Genomic DNA, 15,882 nt, shown 5'->3' on the forward strand with positions numbered 1-15,882 from the left:
CACCACCTTTTGTTTTTTGGCTGCAGCAGCAGCAAGGCCCACAGGGCTGGCTAGCTGGCTAGCCAGCAAGCAGGTAGCAATGAAAGTAGGAATCTTTCTTTTTAACCCTGTAAGGGGGTGGTGCACTGTACCCGAAGATACTGCCATATCGGGTCAATGCATAGGGCGACGGAAGCAAGCTTCGAAATCGGCCCCCGTTCTCAAAAATCCATTTAATATATGGTCCCCAGATAGGGGACGTATCAGATATTAAACTGATAAGAACAGATACTACACTTGATCTTAGCCAAAAGGCCGAGAAGCGATAACCGTGAAAGGGGCGGGCCCAACAAGGTCCCCTTCATGGGCACTATCACTGCTTGCTGTCAGGGAGGCTGCCAGACAATTTTCCATGCACACTCTGGGCTGGGGGGCAGTCAACCACCAGTACACACAGCAGAACCTAAACCCATACCATTATTGCTAAGCAGCAAGACAGGGGCCCATTGCACTCCCACGGGGCCTTTTTAAATGCAATCCATAACCCGGATTTGCCAGGAACCCTTCTTACTCCTCCTACTTGCATGTGACACTGGGCTTAGGATCTGCATAGGAAACACACACACAAGCACACACCTACCTTTGTTGCCTGCAGATGCCTCCTTGGCTGTCCCCAAACGGTATCAAACCAACACCCACGGGAAGCTGTAAGCATAGAGGACATGCCTGCACCCCATTGGACTTACCTGTGTGGGTTAAATCCGGGTTATTTGACAACCTATGGCGGTGATGGTTCTGCTCAGGCAGAGCAGTGCTGATGCTCCTCATAAAGCTGTCGCTGCTGTGAAGGTTCTAGGTGACATCACAAATCCCTATGGTTACATACACAACAAAGCTGGGTTGTTGTTGTTTACACTCTGCAAGGCCTGTGGAAGTGAGTGACATCATAGCACTGTAGTTCTGAGGGTTCTAGATGGATGCAACAATCTCCTGTTGCTTCTATGAAGGCCATAATAGACGACATCACCAAACAGCTCCATAGTCACATACACAGCAAAGGAGAGATGTTGTTTACACCTAGTGATGTCAGTGGTATTGAGTGACATCACAGCACAGTGCTAAGGCTCCTGGGCCTGGACACAGCAGCGGCTGCAATATCTCAACGGAGAATACGTTTATATATATGTGTGTGTGTGCGCGTATATATATATATATATATATATATATATATATATATATATATTTCTCCGCCGAAATCACTTTTAAACCCATTTCCACCTTTTTTTCCCTTCTCTTCCTCTTACTTTTTTTTCACGTTTTTTTACGTTTTTCTCCTTTTCGCCTCTTTTCTGGGCGTATTATTCTTCTTTTTCTTCTTTTTTTTCGTCTAATGCATACCCCATCAGTGCAGCAATGCTTATTCAATACCGCCAGCAGATGGAGACACTGGGGGATAATTTTCTAAGGATTTATACTGATTTTTCCTGTCTGAATTTGTCGCACAGAAAGTTGCAGGCCAAATATGTGTGACATTTCTGCGACTTTAGCTTCTAGAGCATTTTTACAACATTATACATAGGTGCTGAATACATAAAAAGCGACTGTTCAGCGACAGACAAGTCGCATCGGCTGAAAGTAGGCCAGAATGTCAGTCCATGTTGGAGCAGGTTTAGATACAGTCTAAAGTATAGATCTCAAAGTCTGTGCACAGAATTTAGCAAGGGCCTCGCACCTTCTGATGCATCAGGTAGGTGCACAATAGCATAGCCTAACCCTCTGTACTTTGGTCTATATTGATGCGGGACATAGACAGCCAGCTGATGACCAATCCATTAGTGCAATGGATGGCTGGAAGCATTTGTCTTTGCCTTTGCAATACCACAGAAGCAATGCATGGTCAATGTACAGCAATGACACACCTGTGTGAACAGCCAGGAGACCCCCCCCCCCCATGTTATGTTACATAGTTACATAGTTAGTACGGTCGAAAAAAGACATATGTCCATCACGTTCAACCAGGGAATTAAGGGGTAGGGGTGTGGCGCGATATTGGGGAAGGGATGAGATTTTATATTTCTTCATAAGCATTAATCTTATTTTGTCAATTAGGAACATTCAGCACCCACCCGCTATCAAGGCAGCTGCCTATCATGTCATGCCCTACCTGCACAGGTGTGCTGGCTACTCAAATGATCCAATTAAGGAGGCCATTTAGTCAGCAGCAGCAGAAGTCCTGTGCCTGGACGCTCCAACAGGGGCCAGACACAAGCAGAAGCAGAAGCAGCAGAAGCAGCAGCAGCACCACCTTTTGTTTTTTGGCTGCAGCAGCAGCAAGGCCCACAGGGCTGGCTAGCTGGCTAGCCAGCAAGCAGGTAGCAATGAAAGTAGGAATCTTTCTTTTTAACCCTGTAAGGGGGTGGTGCACTGTACCCGAAGATACTGCCATATCGGGTCAATGCATAGGGCGACGGAAGCAAGCTTCGAAATCGGCCCCCGTTCTCAAAAATCCATTTAATATATGGTCCCCAGATAGGGGACGTATCAGATATTAAACTGATAAGAACAGATACTACACTTGATCTTAGCCAAAAGGCCGAGAAGCGATAACCGTGAAAGGGGCGGGCCCAACAAGGTCCCCTTCATGGGCACTATCACTGCTTGCTGTCAGGGAGGCTGCCAGACAATTTTCCATGCACACTCTGGGCTGGGGGGCAGTCAACCACCAGTACACACAGCAGAACCTAAACCCATACCATTATTGCTAAGCAGCAAGACAGGGGCCCATTGCACTCCCACGGGGCCTTTTTAAATGCAATCCATAACCCGGATTTGCCAGGAACCCTTCTTACTCCTCCTACTTGCATGTGACACTGGGCTTAGGATCTGCATAGGAAACACACACACAAGCACACACCTACCTTTGTTGCCTGCAGATGCCTCCTTGGCTGTCCCCAAACGGTATCAAACCAACACCCACGGGAAGCTGTAAGCATAGAGGACATGCCTGCACCCCATTGGACTTACCTGTGTGGGTTAAATCCGGGTTATTTGACAACCTATGGCGGTGATGGTTCTGCTCAGGCAGAGCAGTGCTGATGCTCCTCATAAAGCTGTCGCTGCTGTGAAGGTTCTAGGTGACATCACAAATCCCTATGGTTACATACACAACAAAGCTGGGTTGTTGTTGTTTACACTCTGCAAGGCCTGTGGAAGTGAGTGACATCATAGCACTGTAGTTCTGAGGGTTCTAGATGGATGCAACAATCTCCTGTTGCTTCTATGAAGGCCATAATAGACGACATCACCAAACAGCTCCATAGTCACATACACAGCAAAGGAGAGATGTTGTTTACACCTAGTGATGTCAGTGGTATTGAGTGACATCACAGCACAGTGCTAAGGCTCCTGGGCCTGGACACAGCAGCGGCTGCAATATCTCAACGGAGAATACGTTTATATATATGTGTGTGTGTGCGCGTATATATATATATATATATATATATATATATATATATATATATATATTTCTCCGCCGAAATCACTTTTAAACCCATTTCCACCTTTTTTTCCCTTCTCTTCCTCTTACTTTTTTTTCACGTTTTTTTACGTTTTTCTCCTTTTCGCCTCTTTTCTGGGCGTATTATTCTTCTTTTTCTTCTTTTTTTTCGTCTAATGCATACCCCATCAGTGCAGCAATGCTTATTCAATACCGCCAGCAGATGGAGACACTGGGGGATAATTTTCTAAGGATTTATACTGATTTTTCCTGTCTGAATTTGTCGCACAGAAAGTTGCAGGCCAAATATGTGTGACATTTCTGCGACTTTAGCTTCTAGAGCATTTTTACAACATTATACATAGGTGCTGAATACATAAAAAGCGACTGTTCAGCGACAGACAAGTCGCATCGGCTGAAAGTAGGCCAGAATGTCAGTCCATGTTGGAGCAGGTTTAGATACAGTCTAAAGTATAGATCTCAAAGTCTGTGCACAGAATTTAGCAAGGGCCTCGCACCTTCTGATGCATCAGGTAGGTGCACAATAGCATAGCCTAACCCTCTGTACTTTGGTCTATATTGATGCGGGACATAGACAGCCAGCTGATGACCAATCCATTAGTGCAATGGATGGCTGGAAGCATTTGTCTTTGCCTTTGCAATACCACAGAAGCAATGCATGGTCAATGTACAGCAATGACACACCTGTGTGAACAGCCAGGAGACCCCCCCCCCCCATGTTATGTTACATAGTTACATAGTTAGTACGGTCGAAAAAAGACATATGTCCATCACGTTCAACCAGGGAATTAAGGGGTAGGGGTGTGGCGCGATATTGGGGAAGGGATGAGATTTTATATTTCTTCATAAGCATTAATCTTATTTTGTCAATTAGGAACATTCAGCACCCACCCGCTATCAAGGCAGCTGCCTATCATGTCATGCCCTACCTGCACAGGTGTGCTGGCTACTCAAATGATCCAATTAAGGAGGCCATTTAGTCAGCAGCAGCAGAAGTCCTGTGCCTGGACGCTCCAACAGGGGCCAGACACAAGCAGAAGCAGAAGCAGCAGAAGCAGCAGCAGCACCACCTTTTGTTTTTTGGCTGCAGCAGCAGCAAGGCCCACAGGGCTGGCTAGCTGGCTAGCCAGCAAGCAGGTAGCAATGAAAGTAGGAATCTTTCTTTTTAACCCTGTAAGGGGGTGGTGCACTGTACCCGAAGATACTGCCATATCGGGTCAATGCATAGGGCGACGGAAGCAAGCTTCGAAATCGGCCCCCGTTCTCAAAAATCCATTTAATATATGGTCCCCAGATAGGGGACGTATCAGATATTAAACTGATAAGAACAGATACTACACTTGATCTTAGCCAAAAGGCCGAGAAGCGATAACCGTGAAAGGGGCGGGCCCAACAAGGTCCCCTTCATGGGCACTATCACTGCTTGCTGTCAGGGAGGCTGCCAGACAATTTTCCATGCACACTCTGGGCTGGGGGGCAGTCAACCACCAGTACACACAGCAGAACCTAAACCCATACCATTATTGCTAAGCAGCAAGACAGGGGCCCATTGCACTCCCACGGGGCCTTTTTAAATGCAATCCATAACCCGGATTTGCCAGGAACCCTTCTTACTCCTCCTACTTGCATGTGACACTGGGCTTAGGATCTGCATAGGAAACACACACACAAGCACACACCTACCTTTGTTGCCTGCAGATGCCTCCTTGGCTGTCCCCAAACGGTATCAAACCAACACCCACGGGAAGCTGTAAGCATAGAGGACATGCCTGCACCCCATTGGACTTACCTGTGTGGGTTAAATCCGGGTTATTTGACAACCTATGGCGGTGATGGTTCTGCTCAGGCAGAGCAGTGCTGATGCTCCTCATAAAGCTGTCGCTGCTGTGAAGGTTCTAGGTGACATCACAAATCCCTATGGTTACATACACAACAAAGCTGGGTTGTTGTTGTTTACACTCTGCAAGGCCTGTGGAAGTGAGTGACATCATAGCACTGTAGTTCTGAGGGTTCTAGATGGATGCAACAATCTCCTGTTGCTTCTATGAAGGCCATAATAGACGACATCACCAAACAGCTCCATAGTCACATACACAGCAAAGGAGAGATGTTGTTTACACCTAGTGATGTCAGTGGTATTGAGTGACATCACAGCACAGTGCTAAGGCTCCTGGGCCTGGACACAGCAGCGGCTGCAATATCTCAACGGAGAATACGTTTATATATATGTGTGTGTGTGCGCGTATATATATATATATATATATATATATATATATATATATATATATATATTTCTCCGCCGAAATCACTTTTAAACCCATTTCCACCTTTTTTTCCCTTCTCTTCCTCTTACTTTTTTTTCACGTTTTTTTACGTTTTTCTCCTTTTCGCCTCTTTTCTGGGCGTATTATTCTTCTTTTTCTTCTTTTTTTTCGTCTAATGCATACCCCATCAGTGCAGCAATGCTTATTCAATACCGCCAGCAGATGGAGACACTGGGGGATAATTTTCTAAGGATTTATACTGATTTTTCCTGTCTGAATTTGTCGCACAGAAAGTTGCAGGCCAAATATGTGTGACATTTCTGCGACTTTAGCTTCTAGAGCATTTTTACAACATTATACATAGGTGCTGAATACATAAAAAGCGACTGTTCAGCGACAGACAAGTCGCATCGGCTGAAAGTAGGCCAGAATGTCAGTCCATGTTGGAGCAGGTTTAGATACAGTCTAAAGTATAGATCTCAAAGTCTGTGCACAGAATTTAGCAAGGGCCTCGCACCTTCTGATGCATCAGGTAGGTGCACAATAGCATAGCCTAACCCTCTGTACTTTGGTCTATATTGATGCGGGACATAGACAGCCAGCTGATGACCAATCCATTAGTGCAATGGATGGCTGGAAGCATTTGTCTTTGCCTTTGCAATACCACAGAAGCAATGCATGGTCAATGTACAGCAATGACACACCTGTGTGAACAGCCAGGAGACCCCCCCCCCCCATGTTATGTTACATAGTTACATAGTTAGTACGGTCGAAAAAAGACATATGTCCATCACGTTCAACCAGGGAATTAAGGGGTAGGGGTGTGGCGCGATATTGGGGAAGGGATGAGATTTTATATTTCTTCATAAGCATTAATCTTATTTTGTCAATTAGGAACATTCAGCACCCACCCGCTATCAAGGCAGCTGCCTATCATGTCATGCCCTACCTGCACAGGTGTGCTGGCTACTCAAATGATCCAATTAAGGAGGCCATTTAGTCAGCAGCAGCAGAAGTCCTGTGCCTGGACGCTCCAACAGGGGCCAGACACAAGCAGAAGCAGAAGCAGCAGAAGCAGCAGCAGCACCACCTTTTGTTTTTTGGCTGCAGCAGCAGCAAGGCCCACAGGGCTGGCTAGCTGGCTAGCCAGCAAGCAGGTAGCAATGAAAGTAGGAATCTTTCTTTTTAACCCTGTAAGGGGGTGGTGCACTGTACCCGAAGATACTGCCATATCGGGTCAATGCATAGGGCGACGGAAGCAAGCTTCGAAATCGGCCCCCGTTCTCAAAAATCCATTTAATATATGGTCCCCAGATAGGGGACGTATCAGATATTAAACTGATAAGAACAGATACTACACTTGATCTTAGCCAAAAGGCCGAGAAGCGATAACCGTGAAAGGGGCGGGCCCAACAAGGTCCCCTTCATGGGCACTATCACTGCTTGCTGTCAGGGAGGCTGCCAGACAATTTTCCATGCACACTCTGGGCTGGGGGGCAGTCAACCACCAGTACACACAGCAGAACCTAAACCCATACCATTATTGCTAAGCAGCAAGACAGGGGCCCATTGCACTCCCACGGGGCCTTTTTAAATGCAATCCATAACCCGGATTTGCCAGGAACCCTTCTTACTCCTCCTACTTGCATGTGACACTGGGCTTAGGATCTGCATAGGAAACACACACACAAGCACACACCTACCTTTGTTGCCTGCAGATGCCTCCTTGGCTGTCCCCAAACGGTATCAAACCAACACCCACGGGAAGCTGTAAGCATAGAGGACATGCCTGCACCCCATTGGACTTACCTGTGTGGGTTAAATCCGGGTTATTTGACAACCTATGGCGGTGATGGTTCTGCTCAGGCAGAGCAGTGCTGATGCTCCTCATAAAGCTGTCGCTGCTGTGAAGGTTCTAGGTGACATCACAAATCCCTATGGTTACATACACAACAAAGCTGGGTTGTTGTTGTTTACACTCTGCAAGGCCTGTGGAAGTGAGTATCATAGCACTGTAGTTCTGAGGGTTCTAGATGGATGCAACAATCTCCTGTTGCTTCTATGAAGGCCATAATAGACGACATCACCAAACAGCTCCATAGTCACATACACAGCAAAGGAGAGATGTTGTTTACACCTAGTGATGTCAGTGGTATTGAGTGACATCACAGCACAGTGCTAAGGCTCCTGGGCCTGGACACAGCAGCGGCTGCAATATCTCAACGGAGAATACGTTTATATCTATGTGTGTTTGTGCGCATATATATATATATATATATATATATATATATATATATATATATATTTCTCCGCCGAAATCACTTTTAAACCCATTTCCACCTTTTTTTCCCTTCTCTTCCTCTTACTTTTTTTTCACGTTTTTTTACGTTTTTCTCCTTTTCGCCTCTTTTCTGGGCGTATTATTCTTCTTTTTCTTCTTTTTTTTCGTCTAATGCATACCCCATCAGTGCAGCAATGCTTATTCAATACCGCCAGCAGATGGAGACACTGGGGGATAATTTTCTAAGGATTTATACTGATTTTTCCTGTCTGAATTTGTCGCACAGAAAGTTGCAGGCCAAATATGTGTGACATTTCTGCGACTTTAGCTTCTAGAGCATTTTTACAACATTATACATAGGTGCTGAATACATAAAAAGCGACTGTTCAGCGACAGACAAGTCGCATCGGCTGAAAGTAGGCCAGAATGTCAGTCCATGTTGGAGCAGGTTTAGATACAGTCTAAAGTATAGATCTCAAAGTCTGTGCACAGAATTTAGCAAGGGCCTCGCACCTTCTGATGCATCAGGTAGGTGCACAATAGCATAGCCTAACCCTCTGTACTTTGGTCTATATTGATGCGGGACATAGACAGCCAGCTGATGACCAATCCATTAGTGCAATGGATGGCTGGAAGCATTTGTCTTTGCCTTTGCAATACCACAGAAGCAATGCATGGTCAATGTACAGCAATGACACACCTGTGTGAACAGCCAGGAGACCCCCCCCCCCATGTTATGTTACATAGTTACATAGTTAGTACGGTCGAAAAAAGACATATGTCCATCACGTTCAACCAGGGAATTAAGGGGTAGGGGTGTGGCGCGATATTGGGGAAGGGATGAGATTTTATATTTCTTCATAAGCATTAATCTTATTTTGTCAATTAGGAACATTCAGCACCCACCCGCTATCAAGGCAGCTGCCTATCATGTCATGCCCTACCTGCACAGGTGTGCTGGCTACTCAAATGATCCAATTAAGGAGGCCATTTAGTCAGCAGCAGCAGAAGTCCTGTGCCTGGACGCTCCAACAGGGGCCAGACACAAGCAGAAGCAGAAGCAGCAGAAGCAGCAGCAGCACCACCTTTTGTTTTTTGGCTGCAGCAGCAGCAAGGCCCACAGGGCTGGCTAGCTGGCTAGCCAGCAAGCAGGTAGCAATGAAAGTAGGAATCTTTCTTTTTAACCCTGTAAGGGGGTGGTGCACTGTACCCGAAGATACTGCCATATCGGGTCAATGCATAGGGCGACGGAAGCAAGCTTCGAAATCGGCCCCCGTTCTCAAAAATCCATTTAATATATGGTCCCCAGATAGGGGACGTATCAGATATTAAACTGATAAGAACAGATTTTTTACTTTTAGATATAATATTCTTAGACTAAAAGACCTTACGCAGTCCAGATTACACTTAGTCTGCTAAAAGCATATTCCACAGATGTAGATTCCAAAGACTTTTAGCCACTTTGTGACCTAATCTTTTTTTATCCAATAAATAGAAAACATACATCTCACTAAGAGCTAGGCGAACACAATCTTTAGAGGTAATAGTGTCTCTTTTAAAAAGAAGAATATTCCTCGTCTTCCATAGTGCAATTTTAATACAATTTATACTAATCCACAAAACCCGAGACTTCTCCACAGATAAAACATTATAAAATCCATATAAAATAACTTCATGATTTAAAAAATTAAGATCAGAAATGAATTTTAGTAAGGGTCCTATCAAATGCCATATCTCTTGGGCGTAAAAACAGTTCCAAAAAAGGTGTAAAACTGTTTCCTCACTAGGACACCCCATTCTCGGGCACTTTGCACTACGACACAATCCTCTTCTGTGTTGGAATTCTCTGGTAGGCAAACATTGATGTGCTATCTGCCAGGCCAGATCTTTTAAGTCATTAGATAAGAATCCCATATTCACCATCCTCCAAACTCTTAGAGATTTCTCAGTGGAATAATTAGATATTAAGCAAATCTGTTCTATCTTCCTGATTTCAGGAACTAATTTTCGTGCATTACTACAAATTTCTTGACTAAAATTAGCAATGCCATAAATACGAATAATCTTTTCTAAAACCACATAGTGCGCTGGGGGAATAAATAAGATTGGGGACGTTAAAGGTAAGGTTATCCACTTTCTTTTTCTAAAAATGTGACCTGCAGCATATTTTAAAAAATAAGACCAATAACAGTTTCTTTGCAAGCCATTAAAACACATAGAAAAAAAGTGAATATATAAAAACCTTTTTAAATCAGGCACATCCTTACCCCCCAATTTCTTTGTCTTCATCATTACATCTCTCCTGAGTTTATCCATTTTAGACCCCCATAAAAAATGAAAGCAAATCTTGTTTAAAAACTTTAAGGTGCGTTCACTCGGTGGGAAAACCAAGCTTAAATATAGCATGATAGGTAGCAACAAAGCTTTCATTATCAGTACTTTTCCTTCTATTGTTAATTTCCTCATTTTCCAAAAACTTATTTTCTTTTGCACTTTCTCTTTGACGATGGACCAGCTTTCCTCTCCATTATTTTCATTGTCAAAGATGACACCCAAGATTTTGATTTTATCATATTGCACATTCACCTCCGTATTGCCCCAATTCCCTATTGCAAAGCAATCACATTTATTTTTATTTAATTTGAAGCCAGAGCCCTCACAAAAAAATTCTGTCTGTCTGATAGCACATTTCAGGGATGGTTCATCTGAACATAGAATATTAACATCATCCATGTATGCTATCGTCTTTACGCTCTGTCCTCCACTTCCAGGGATTGGCACTCCTCTAATGAGCTTATCTTTTCTCAAAACATTCAACAGAGGTTCTATTGCACATATGAAAAGAATGGGTGATAGGGGGCACCCCTGTTTCACCCCAGACTGTAAACATACCTCTTGGGATAAAAAACCGTTAATTAAAATACGACTAAAACAGTTTTTATATAAAAGTGCAATTTTTCCAACAATAAAATCAGGAAAATTCATTTTCTTTAAAACCAACCATAAAAAATCATGAGAAACACGGTCATAAGCCTTTTGAAAATCCAAGGATAAAATTGCCAATTTCTGATCACATTGTTTCTGATACCATAAAACATCTTTTACAAGGTTTAGATGATCACTTATTTTCCTTCCAGGTACTCCGCATACTTGGTCACTGTGTATAACCTTAGCAATTACCTGCTTGAGCCTATTTGCTAAAATTTTTGCTAAAACCTTATAGTCTGTATTTAGCAGGGTAATAGGCCTCCAATTTTCTAATTTAGAGATGTCTCCTTTTTTAAAAATTAGAGTAACAACACCATCTCTCCAGGACGCAGGTAAAATCTCAGATTTAAAAGCACAGTTAAAAATACCTAAAAGATCATCTTTTAAAATGGACCAAAAACACAGATAAAATTCAACTGGCAACCCATCCGAACCAGGTGTTTTACCATTTAAAAAACTCTTAAAAGTGCTTAAAAGTTCAGGTAAAAAGATTTCATCACAAAGGCTCTCTTGGTCAGTTTTGTCAAGTTTTGAATCCAAGGTATCTAAAACATCATTAGTAAAGGAAATATCAATATCTTTTTTATTAAAAAGCTCCTGATAAAATACTTGTGCTTCTCGCAACATCTCTTCATTAGTTATCTTCCCTTCTATTACAGATATCATTTCTTTCTTTCCCACCACCTTCTTAAAAAAGAATCTCGAACACTTTTCATCATTCTCCAGACATTGCACCTTGCTGTTAAAAATCATTTCTTTTCCTTTTTGACTAATGGCATTTTTTATTCCATTCTTTGTCTGAGCAATAACATCATCCATCTCAAGCCCGGCTTGCTTTAGTTTATAATATGTTTGGATTTTAGTGTTTAACATTTTAAACCATAACTTTTTCTCCTTAGCCTTTTGGATGCCCACACGGATAAAAAACAGTTTAGTCCACTTTTTAACATCCTCCCACCAATCCAAAATATTTTTATATTGGGATTGACGCAATCTCCATTTGTTATAAGCAGCAATAAAATCATTTTTTGTTTTCATGTCCTCTAATAAAGTAGTGTTGAGCTTCCAAACGCCTCTGCCTTTCTCTAGGCCAGGTAAAGTGACATGTGCATATAATAACTTATGATCAGAGAAAATATTCGATAAAAGAGAAACATCAACTAGATTAAAACTTTCCGATAAAAAAATAAAATCAATCCTGGATTTGCAGACATTATTTTCCCATGTGTAACCAGGGTCGTCTGGGTATTTTCTCCTCCAGACATCGGTAAAGTTAAAATCCTCAGTCATACTCTTAATCTGTTTCTCTGTTTTATCCACTCTGACATGCACACTTCCACTCTCACGATGATCACCACTCATACAACAATTAAAATCTCCAGCCATTAAAATAGGTGATGAACCTGGGATAAAAGCCTGAATATCATTAATCAAGTCGGCTCTCTCATTTTTTTCAGGAGAAGCATAGATGTTAAAAAGCTTAATCTCCGAGCCATTGTACTTAATATTAACTAATAGCGCTCTACCAGGTATAATTTCTAAGAAGGACAAAACTTGTACATCTGAACCTCTAAACAAGATCCCAACACCTGAAGATCTGTTCAGATTGTCACCCGACCAGACCGATGGTCCCAAAGTCCAGCCACGACAAAGGTCCTCATAATTTGGACTATGTTCAATTCCACATTCTTGTAAAAAGAACAGAGAACAGTCCAAGGTCTCTAAAAAACTAAACAAAGCAGCCCTTCTCGTAGGGCTCTTTAGACCTCTCACATTAAGAGAGGAGCACTTTAAGGAAGCTATTCGCTACTGGAGTTTGAGTCCGATATGAAACCCACAGGTGACTCCGGGCTTTCGAACTCTTTGATATTTTTTGGATCGGACGCTGATCTTATAGAAGGCCTCCATGCATGTTGACTGTCCTCACATTCGTCTGAGCTTTTTTTGACAGGCCGTTTAATGCCAAGTTGTGGCTCATCTCCGAGTTCCTTCTTCCGCTTGATCTCCTTCACGCCAACCTCCATGGCTTCACTGCTCACTAGTGACCCTCCACCACCAGAACCCTCCACAGAAGGTCTCCCCTCTGTCTCAGGCACAGCAGCAGAAAGGTCCATAAGCTCCGCCACGACATCAGAAGTTACAGCCGGCTTTTCTGAAGGCGCCTCAGACCGCTGGGGTGCTTTCGCAGGTGGTACTTCAGCTTGCACTACACCCACTCTCCCCGCTACACGGTCAGCCCACGATCTAGCTACACTGGAACGGAGACTGCAATCTTTAAAGGCATGGCCTTCTTCACCACAAATGTTGCAGACAATTTTAGCACAGTCCTTAGAAACATGGCCTTCTTGATTGCACCGACCACAGCGAACTGTAGTGTCCGTGCAAACGTCCATAGTATGTCCGAATTTCTTACATTTCCTACAAAAAGTAGGCATCTCGGGATAAAACAAATAGCCCTTATCCCGACCGATAGAAAAGTTGGAGGGTGGATGACACAACCCTCCAATGCCAGTAGCATCCTCCTTCATTTTCACAAAAAACTTATGTTTCCCCGTCCATAGGTCTTCTGAATTCATCACCTTATGGGAATACTTAACAGAACTGCAGTATTTCCCCAAAAAGAGCTCAATATGGGACACAGTCACAAAGGGATTGTGCATACACACAACTAGAGGAATATCGCCTCCAGTATACAACACTGTGACCGTGATCCCATCAAGCTCAGCAAGGTCTTGATTGCTTTTCAGCTTCTCAAAAAGATTCTGGCATGCATAAGCAGAGTCCAGAGTTAGGATGAAGCTGCCCTTCCGAGGATCTCTGAGACAGACGATGTTCTCTTTCTTCACCCCAAGAAGCTTGTAGAGAGTTTCTTTCACAAAATAAGAAAGTTGGACGAGTTCTTGCTTGTCTTCATCAACATCAAAGCGAAAGGAAAAACGAATCCGCGTTTCACCGGATGTAAGGTAACGGATGCGAACACCCATCTTGTCGATCGCCTTTTCGGTTCCTCGTAGCAGCCCCCCTTGAAAAAGGTAGGACAAACTCCCAGGATCCTCCTGACCAGACACTTGATCTAGCCAAAAGGCCGAGAAGCGATAACCGTGAAAGGGGCGGGCCCAACAAGGTCCCCTTCATGGGCACTATCACTGCTTGCTGTCAGGGAGGCTGCCAGACAATTTTCCATGCACACTCTGGGCTGGGGGGCAGTCAACCACCAGTACACACAGCAGAACCTAAACCCATACCATTATTGCTAAGCAGCAAGACAGGGGCCCATTGCACTCCCACGGGGCCTTTTTAAATGCAATCCATAACCCGGATTTGCCAGGAACCCTTCTTACTCCTCCTACTTGCATGTGACACTGGGCTTAGGATCTGCATAGGAAACACACACACAAGCACACACCTACCTTTGTTGCCTGCAGATGCCTCCTTGGCTGTCCCCAAACGGTATCAAACCAACACCCACGGGAAGCTGTAAGCATAGAGGACATGCCTGCACCCCATTGGACTTACCTGTGTGGGTTAAATCCGGGTTATTTGACAACCTATGGCGGTGATGGTTCTGCTCAGGCAGAGCAGTGCTGATGCTCCTCATAAAGCTGTCGCTGCTGTGAAGGTTCTAGGTGACATCACAAATCCCTATGGTTACATACACAACAAAGCTGGGTTGTTGTTGTTTACACTCTGCAAGGCCTGTGGAAGTGAGTGACATCATAGCACTGTAGTTCTGAGGGTTCTAGATGGATGCAACAATCTCCTGTTGCTTCTATGAAGGCCATAATAGACGACATCACCAAACAGCTCCATAGTCACATACACAGCAAAGGAGAGATGTTGTTTACACCTAGTGATGTCAGTGGTATTGAGTGACATCACAGCACAGTGCTAAGGCTCCTGGGCCTGGACACAGCAGCGGCTGCAATATCTCAACGGAGAATACGTTTATATATATGTGTGTGTGTGCGCGTATATATATATATATATATATATATATATATATATTTCTCCGCCGAAATCCCTTTTAAACCCATTTCCACCTTTTTTTCCCTTCTCTTCCTCTTACTTTTTTTTCACGTTTTTTTACGTTTTTCTCCTTTTCGCCTCTTTTCTGGGCGTATTATTCTTCTTTTTCTTCTTTTTTTTCGTCTAATGCATACCCCATCAGTGCAGCAATGCTTATTCAATACCGCCAGCAGATGGAGACACTGGGGGATAATTTTCTAAGGATTTATACTGATTTTTCCTGTCTGAATTTGTCGCACAGAAAGTTGCAGGCCAAATATGTGTGACATTTCTGCGACTTTAGCTTCTAGAGCATTTTTACAACATTATACATAGGTGCTGAATACATAAAAAGCGACTGTTCAGCGACAGACAAGTCGCATCGGCTGAAAGTAGGCCAGAATGTCAGTCCATGTTGGAGCAGGTTTAGATACAGTCTAAAGTATAGATCTCAAAGTCTGTGCACAGAATTTAGCAAGGGCCTCGCACCTTCTGATGCATCAGGTAGGTGCACAATAGCATAGCCTAACCCTCTGTACTTTGGTCTATATTGATGCGGGACATAGACAGCCAGCTGATGACCAATCCATTAGTGCAATGGATGGCTGGAAGCATTTGTCTTTGCCTTTGCAATACCACAGAAGCAATGCATGGTCAATGTACAGCAATGACACACCTGTGTGAACAGCCAGGAGACCCCCCCCCCCATGTTATGTTACATAGTTACATAGTTAGTACGGTCGAAAAAAGACATATGTCCATCACGTTCAACCAGGGAATTAAGGGGTAGGGGTGTGGCGCGATATTGGGGAAGGGATGAGATTTTATATTTCTTCATAAGCATTAAT

At 43.6% G+C, this 15,882-nt stretch overlaps 4 non-coding genes and 1 pseudogene across 4 annotated transcripts; all 5 read right to left on the reverse strand.

Annotated features, from left to right (window-relative positions):
* Nucleotides 1-115: 115 nt before the first annotated feature.
* On the reverse strand, nucleotides 116-306 carry LOC130314592 (U2 spliceosomal RNA). The gene has a single exon (XR_008862248.1). It is a non-coding gene; the product is annotated as a U2 spliceosomal RNA (small nuclear RNA).
* Nucleotides 307-2,393: 2,087 nt separating this feature from the next.
* LOC130314593 (U2 spliceosomal RNA) lies at nucleotides 2,394-2,584 on the reverse strand. The gene has a single exon (XR_008862249.1). It is a non-coding gene; the product is annotated as a U2 spliceosomal RNA (small nuclear RNA).
* A 2,091-nt stretch (nucleotides 2,585-4,675) lies between these two features.
* Nucleotides 4,676-4,866, reverse strand: LOC130314594 (U2 spliceosomal RNA). The gene has a single exon (XR_008862250.1). It is a non-coding gene; the product is annotated as a U2 spliceosomal RNA (small nuclear RNA).
* Nucleotides 4,867-6,959: 2,093 nt separating this feature from the next.
* LOC130314595 (U2 spliceosomal RNA) lies at nucleotides 6,960-7,150 on the reverse strand. The gene has a single exon (XR_008862251.1). It is a non-coding gene; the product is annotated as a U2 spliceosomal RNA (small nuclear RNA).
* Nucleotides 7,151-9,235: 2,085 nt separating this feature from the next.
* Nucleotides 9,236-9,411, reverse strand: LOC130314607 (U2 spliceosomal RNA; annotated as a pseudogene).
* Nucleotides 9,412-15,882: the final 6,471 nt, after the last annotated feature.

The sequence above is a fragment of the Hyla sarda genome, unplaced genomic scaffold (genome assembly GCF_029499605.1).
Source record: "Hyla sarda isolate aHylSar1 unplaced genomic scaffold, aHylSar1.hap1 scaffold_1838, whole genome shotgun sequence".
Classification (NCBI taxonomy): Eukaryota; Metazoa; Chordata; class Amphibia; order Anura; family Hylidae; genus Hyla; species Hyla sarda.